Source organism: Rattus norvegicus, chromosome 2 (assembly GCF_021556685.1).
Source record: "Rattus norvegicus strain SHRSP/BbbUtx chromosome 2, alternate assembly SHRSP_T2T, whole genome shotgun sequence".
Lineage (NCBI taxonomy): Eukaryota > Metazoa > Chordata > Mammalia > Rodentia > Muridae > Rattus > Rattus norvegicus.
The window spans coordinates 151,600,210-151,607,149 of NC_141535.1; the positions used below are offsets into that span (position 1 = coordinate 151,600,210).

Below are 6,940 nucleotides of genomic sequence, written 5' to 3' on the forward strand. Positions count from 1 at the left end.
CAAACTCAGGTCATCAGGTTTGGCTATGGGTGTCTTTATCCACTGAGGTGCCTTCCTGGCTCATGCAGTGTATGCAGTCATTAGTCCTTTAATGACAATGTGAACTTGGTAAAGCAATGTAGAGTGTTAAGAAAAGCAAGCAAACAAACAAACCTGAGGTTCAAACTTTTAAAGACTTACTCAGAATGGATTCAAATCTAGGCTTTCCAATCCCATAAATTCCACCTGATTTTCCTTTCACTGCCTGGTTTCCCCAAGAGCCCACTGGCTGGCCATCACACTTTTACAAATTATGGGAAGGAAGCCAAAGCTGTGAAGGTTAAGTCAGTGTTATCTTAAGACACTGTTTCCTAGGTGACATGGCAGGTGGGGTCTGCATGTGAGACCCAGTCATGCATACTGGATAGAACTTGGCTGGTTTTAGATGGTTCAACTCTGCTAGTATGCGATTGCTTATTTTATTTTTTATGAAGTGTTTCTCTCTTACAGGAAATGGACAGTGTCTGGTTGATTAATGAGAAAGCAGATATCAATGAGAAAAATCAGCTTCCTAATTTTAAGTCCTCACAGGATACTCGACTACCCAACCCAGAATACCGGAAGAGGCCTCCTCCTCCTGATCCTGTGTTCCACAGGGCCTGGAAGTGCAGAGTGGAGCAAGGGTCTGATGATGGCAGCTAAGGTCCATCAAACGCTGTTTCCCCCTCTCCCCCAAAATGAGAGAGAAGGGCTGGCTAACATGAAATTCTTTTCAAACAGAAAAGTCATTTTCCCTTTGGGCAGGGAAAATGAGGCAGTTGAGAGGGGCTGGGAGTCCCCTGGAGTGGGAAAGCACATCTAACCTACGACTTAATGCAGGTGAAACACTTAAGGCTTGACAGAGTTAGTGTTTGATTAGTGGATGCTGTTTTAATTAGAACACTGCAGGCTTCTTTCTAGTTCCAGCCCCTCCATTAATTGTGTGATTGGGGCAAGAGAACACATCTGTCTTGTTCATTGCTGAATCTTTAGCCCAAGATTAGTGCCTTGCAAATTATTAGTGTTAGTCTATTGCAGGTGATGGTCTACTCCTAAGATCTCAGGACAGTTAAGTTTCCTCTAGGTTTCAATGATCTAATCCTGAATTTACTACAAGTCTGAGAGTTTGTTTTGGTTCTAAAATCAGACAAAAGCAGCAGCCACATTAGCACTTAGTGGTACATATTGAACCCAAATATTAAAAAAGGTCTGTTTACTTAGAACAGCAATGTGTGTGTAATTCTCCAATAATGGTAGGGTTAATTTTCTTTTTTCCACGCATGCTGGTCAATTTTATTAAGAGGTACAATACTTTCCCCCTTCCTTTTATGTGGTTTTAGACACTTTATTTGGGGTAATAAAAAGCGTGTGTGTGTGTGTGTGTGTGTGTGTGTGTGTGTGTACTAAGTGTCTACAGCAACATCAACATCATACCTGAGTCTTTTAGTATTTTTTTAGGGAACAAACTTAGTGTATACACCGCCCGCCCTGTTCTTTCTACATCCGGACAGAGAAAACAGTCTCAGATTGCCATGTGGTTGGGACAGGAAGCTAATGAGTCGCACTTTTTTTTTTTTTTTTTTTTGGTTCTTTTTTTCGGAGCTGGGGACCGAACCCAGGGCCTTGCGCTTCCTACGTAAGCGCTCTACCACTGAGCTAAATCCCCAGCCCCATGAGTCGCACTTTTGAAGGTGCCTTTGTATGGCATCATCATCATATTAAGGAATTGGTACATTAATCATAGCACCTGCCATCCTGTATTCAGCCAGTCAGCAGGCTAATATACTTCAGACACTCCAGGAGATAGTCTGCATAAAATGTAGACTGTAAAGGACTTTTATTAGAAAATATAAAAATTTACATTGGATGACAAAAATGACGTCTAAAGACACACAAATACTTTTAAAACCAAGTAAGTTAAAAAAAAAAGACACAGTGCAAAAAAAATTTAAAAAGCAGATTGAAAGGCACCACAAGAAATATTTCATTTGGGGGATGACTTTAGCAACTCCCAAGAGAAGGTTTCTTCAAGACTCAGAAGTCCATTGTGTCCTGCTGTTTCAATCTGGAATCCGCAAAATTCTCCACTTAGCATCTGACTTACTTTCCTGTTAAACAGGAACTGGAATTTGAACTTTGCTCTCCAAAAGCCAAAGGCCAACTAATTTAGGAGACGACCCTCAAAATCAATGATGGTTTCTTCTACTTTCATTAGCTCTGTCTACAGTGATTAAAGGATCTGATTTCCAGATAAGCAACGATCCTGGTGGCTATTTCTTACAAATCACATTAATTTCCATACTCAGACCTGAGCCCTGGCAGCATTCCTGAGGCAAGTCTGGATTCATGCAGCATTCCATCCTAGAGTGCTTTTCAAGTTTCCAATGGAATCCTGTCCAGATGAGTGATGATACCCTTATCATAGTAGCCTCAAGGTGTGGAAGTTGTTTCCTATGGCCTAGGTAGAGCCCAGCCCCTCCACCAGTTGAAACATCTGCAAGCACTTTGTTCATTTCAGACATCTGACCATTGAGACACCGCCATCTGCATTACTTCCCTTTTCCTTATTGCTCACGCAAAGCACGGATGATCTGGGCAGGTACTCATCAAGAGAGAAATGGGGGAGGCCTGAGAAACAGACTGCCCAGAAGCTAGTTCTGAACGGTTCTTTCCCATTTATTTATTAACTGATTCCCTCAAGTCACGATCACTCACAGGGTGGTACCGGGAAAGCAAACAACCTCACAGTCTCTGTCCTCAAACAAGGACCAATCTACTGCAGGCTGTTTTTGTCTCAACGTGATGAGTTACATTTATTTGCTCTTAGTAACAAATCATATTTAAAAGCATATGTTTTATGTATGGGAGCTCTACAATGGTTTTAATTCCTCCACGTCTCTTATTTTTGGCAGCCACAAGGTTTATGGAATATTTCACTCAAACTATTTAACCTGTTTCCTATTTTTTAAAACTACCTAACACTGAAAGCAACATTCCATAAAGGCTTTTGTAAATGATAATCATTAAATTTTAAAATTCCATGAAAAATCAGGAGGTGTGGCTTATATCTGTAATATCTACCTGAGGAGGCTGAGACAGGGCACTCGCCAGGAATTCAAGGCTTGGGTTATGTAGCAAGACCTAGCTCACACGGTGGGAGTGGGAGGGGAGTTCTGCAGAAATGGCTGAGTGGTTAAGGAAGATCTTTTGCCGCTCTTGCAGAGCGTGAGGGTTTGGATCCTAGCACCTTCACTGTGGTCTACAATTCAGTTCCAAGTGGATCTGGTGCCCTCTTGTGGTCTCTGCGGGCACCAGGCAGGCACATGGTACACATACCTATAAGCAGACAGACATCATACATATAAAATACATTTTTAAAAATGAAGGTACGTCAAAGACATCTCTTGGTCTGGAGAGATGGCTCAGTGTTTAAGAGCACTGACTGCTCTTCCAGAGGTCCTGAGTTCAAATCCCACCAACCACATGGTGGCTCACAACCATCTTTAATAAGATCCGATGCCCTCTTCTGGTGTGTCTGAAGACAACTACAGTGTACTCATGTAAATAAAGTAAATAAATAAATCTTTAAAACGATAAAAGCATCTCCTAGGAATCTTTACTTGATAAGCAAACATGTGATGCAGCCATCAGATCCCTTCATGTGCAATATGTGCTCTAGGCCTAAATGTCAAATTACAAAACCGACTGCTTAATTACCTTTGGGAACCATTTCTTTTTAAAGATGTTAATTCAGTTGGATAATTTTATGCTCTCAGAACATGACATTAATTCCACATATTTTATATATTTATATTATGCACATATTTTAATAAGTTACATAGAATCTCTTCTTTTATGATAATTAAATCATACACAAATCAAACGAAGTCAGTTCGTGGAGTTGCTAAGCAATAAATTAAACTTTTAAAAAAGTAGGGGGTTTAAGGTGCGTTCGGGGTGTGGCCCATCCAGAAAAGATTGCAGTCCCCCGACCGTCCTGATGGGGCTCATGTATTTGCACGGCACTCCTGCAGTTTAGACCAATAAGGTCACTACATCCTGACACAATAGTCTCTGCCACTCACTGTTTGGACTGTGACGCAATGACAGTAGACTTCAGAGATATTAGCAACAGGAGAAAGAAGATGCTTTACACTTAAGGCTATCTCAGTGTGCAGTCGGACATGTATCATGCACAGAGAGAATCATCAGATAACAGATCCTACCCAGTAGTTCAGCCAAAAGATTGAGCCGCACTGACTATCGTTGCCCCGGGCAAGGCAAGGCCGAGACAATGGATCCGTAGCTAAGGCTCCTCTAGTTCGCCCTGCCATTGCTTTCTATTGAATGCTCTATGCATACTGTCTTGCCTCGGCTGCAATTCATAATGAGACCTTGGAAGGTGACACCGTTCAATACACAGCTCCATCAGCCTGGGCCGCTGCACATTTCCAGTTCAACCCTCTTGGCAGGGCAATGCTATTAAATGCAATTGGGAACTAAATACAAATCAACCAGCAGAAGGAGCAGATTTGTTCCTGAGGACAAATCACTCTGCTGTAAGCTTCGAGGCGCCTTTGTTCACATTATCCAGAGAGACTTCCCTTCTCAAGAAGATGCAAACAAAGCAAACGCCTTGTCAGACTGGACGAGGGTTGGAGTTCAGGTCCCACTCACCTCCTCTCCGGGTGTCAGCATGCAATCAGTAACGAGAACAGCAGTGTGGGATCCCCACCCTAAAGTGACGTCAGAGGACATTAAGAAAAATTAGGGCAGCGGTGATGAGAAGAAAGACGCATAGCACTGTGTGCTTTTGCCTTATATTTTAGATTTGAGTTTGAACCTAAAGCTCCCCACATGCAATGCAAGTGTTCTGCTAGTGAGCCAAATCCCAGCCCTGCTCTATGATTTTCTAAATGGAAGAGGTGGATTAAAGTCTGGTATCTGCTTTCTGATTCCAGTTAAAATTGGCTAACTGCATCGCCTGAAGGTTCCATCTCAGAAAGCTCCTCTCTGTTGACTGTCCTTTTCTTCTCGGGGGTCCTCTACTAAGAGCTTCCAATGAGACAAGATTTTTACATTTAACACAAAGATGTGTGCCAGGCATTAGTATTCCTAACGTAATTCGCATTTAAATAGAGACCATTTAAACATTAAGCAATTGGTTTTGTCTGCACGACGCCCAACTTTAACAATACCTCGCACAGTCGGTCTCAATGGACTTCATACATTTCTAATCCTAGATACTGGGCATGCTGCAGCAGCAAAGTATATCAAGAAGGTGTCTTGCTTTTAAGATTCTATGAATCAAAAGACTGATCAAAAATTTGATTATAAGTCAAATATTTGATGTAACGATATATACAGCTTCTTTCCATATGTCAGTGCTTGACACAAATAAACTTGGCAACACAGTTTTAAACATTATACTTTTGTAGTGTTTTGAACAGTTTGTAATAATCGAATATATACCCTCTTCCTATAAACATTTCAAAGCCCCTGTGGTAGGTTCCCCTCCCGGCATGGAATGCTGGGAGTCTAATTTACACTTTACTAGAGACGAGTGATTCACTTACTTTACTACAGAGTTGGAATCATCAGAGGGGATCCCTACACATGCACTCATTCAAGATTTTATTTTGACGCGATGTGCTAGGCACTTAGGTTCGTCTTTACTGAAGTGGCACCACATGAACATTACATCTGCAGAAGAGTCTTACGGGATTCCAAGTTGTAATGTCTCATGGTGTTTAATTAATCCTACTTCATAACTGACTGACCTATCAGTGAACTGCTGGTACACTAAGATGCCTGAAGTACAAAACTTTTGACAGATACACTGCTTACTCTATGTGTAGACGGTAGTCACGTGTCTACAACATAAGGCATTCTTGACGTTTTCCTGGCGTAAATGCTAGCGTTTTAAAATGCCTAATTAGAAGTTTCCTCCACGTATTGTTGAGCCGGGACAAGATGTTCAAGACCGTGAAAAGCTGAATGTAATGGCCTTGTTAGTTAGAAGCTGGAAATTTTTTTTTTCCAGTTCATTGTTCTTTTAAGTAATCCTTTTGTACCCATACGCTTAACTGAATTCATAATTATTTCCTTTGCTAAACCATGACTCCAGACTTGAGTGCATAAATTAAATTTCACGCACACAAACGAAAGCCTGCTTAGAGAAATAGTATAAACAAATTAAAGGTCCTTTTTAATGATCTTTGATTTTCACGATAGTAGTCTTTGAAGTTACCTACGAGGCACAATGGTTTTCAGTGTGTCTAGAAAGCTGCCTAATAGAATCCAGCCTGTTAACCCTGCAGGTTGTGCTTTGTGTGGTTTTCTTCCCCACTGCCTCACCACTCCCTTGGAACAGTTCTGACGCCTCAACAGGCCCGAACCTGGAAGGGGCAGGACCACCCCAGCTCCTGCCACCCGAATCCCGTGGGGCAGCCATGGCCACCCGGGCAGAGTCTGTGCCGGGTCGGGCGGCGGCTGCGTGACTGGCTGCACTCCCCACCCCGACGCTGTGGTTATGCAAACTGATCTCATCGCTGTTGCTCACGACACGCGCTTCCCGTCGCCTGCACGCGGCGTAACCAGACGCCCGCCCCCCTAAGTCTCCGAGCAGCGAGCCAGAGCTGCAAATAAACCCGATCAGGTAGCCACGACGTCCCTCGATTCCCTTTGTCAGAAGAAGTTACCGCCATCCCGCCCCAAAGGTCACAAGAACAGAAACTTCCCCGCCCGATCCTTGTGCACAGCCCCTCCCCCTGCCCCCTGCACTAGCACAGCTGCCACCCGGTCCCAGGTCCGCTGGAGCTCCTCAAGGTTTCAGGATCCGTCCTCCCTGCCCGTTCTGTCCTTGTCGCCGACTGGCTTGTGCCTTGCAACTTCCGAGCCGGAAACTTCCCGGCCCGCCTAG

The 6,940-nt window shown here is 43.2% G+C and overlaps 1 long non-coding RNA gene across 1 annotated transcript; it reads right to left on the reverse strand.

The window, feature by feature from the left end:
* Window positions 1–1,824: 1,824 nt before the first annotated feature.
* Window positions 1,825–6,940, reverse strand: LOC134485623 (uncharacterized). Its single transcript, XR_015675345.1, has 2 exons — window positions 4,696–6,940; window positions 1,825–3,354 (listed from the first exon to the last, which is right to left on the reverse strand). It is a non-coding gene; the product is annotated as an uncharacterized LOC134485623 (long non-coding RNA).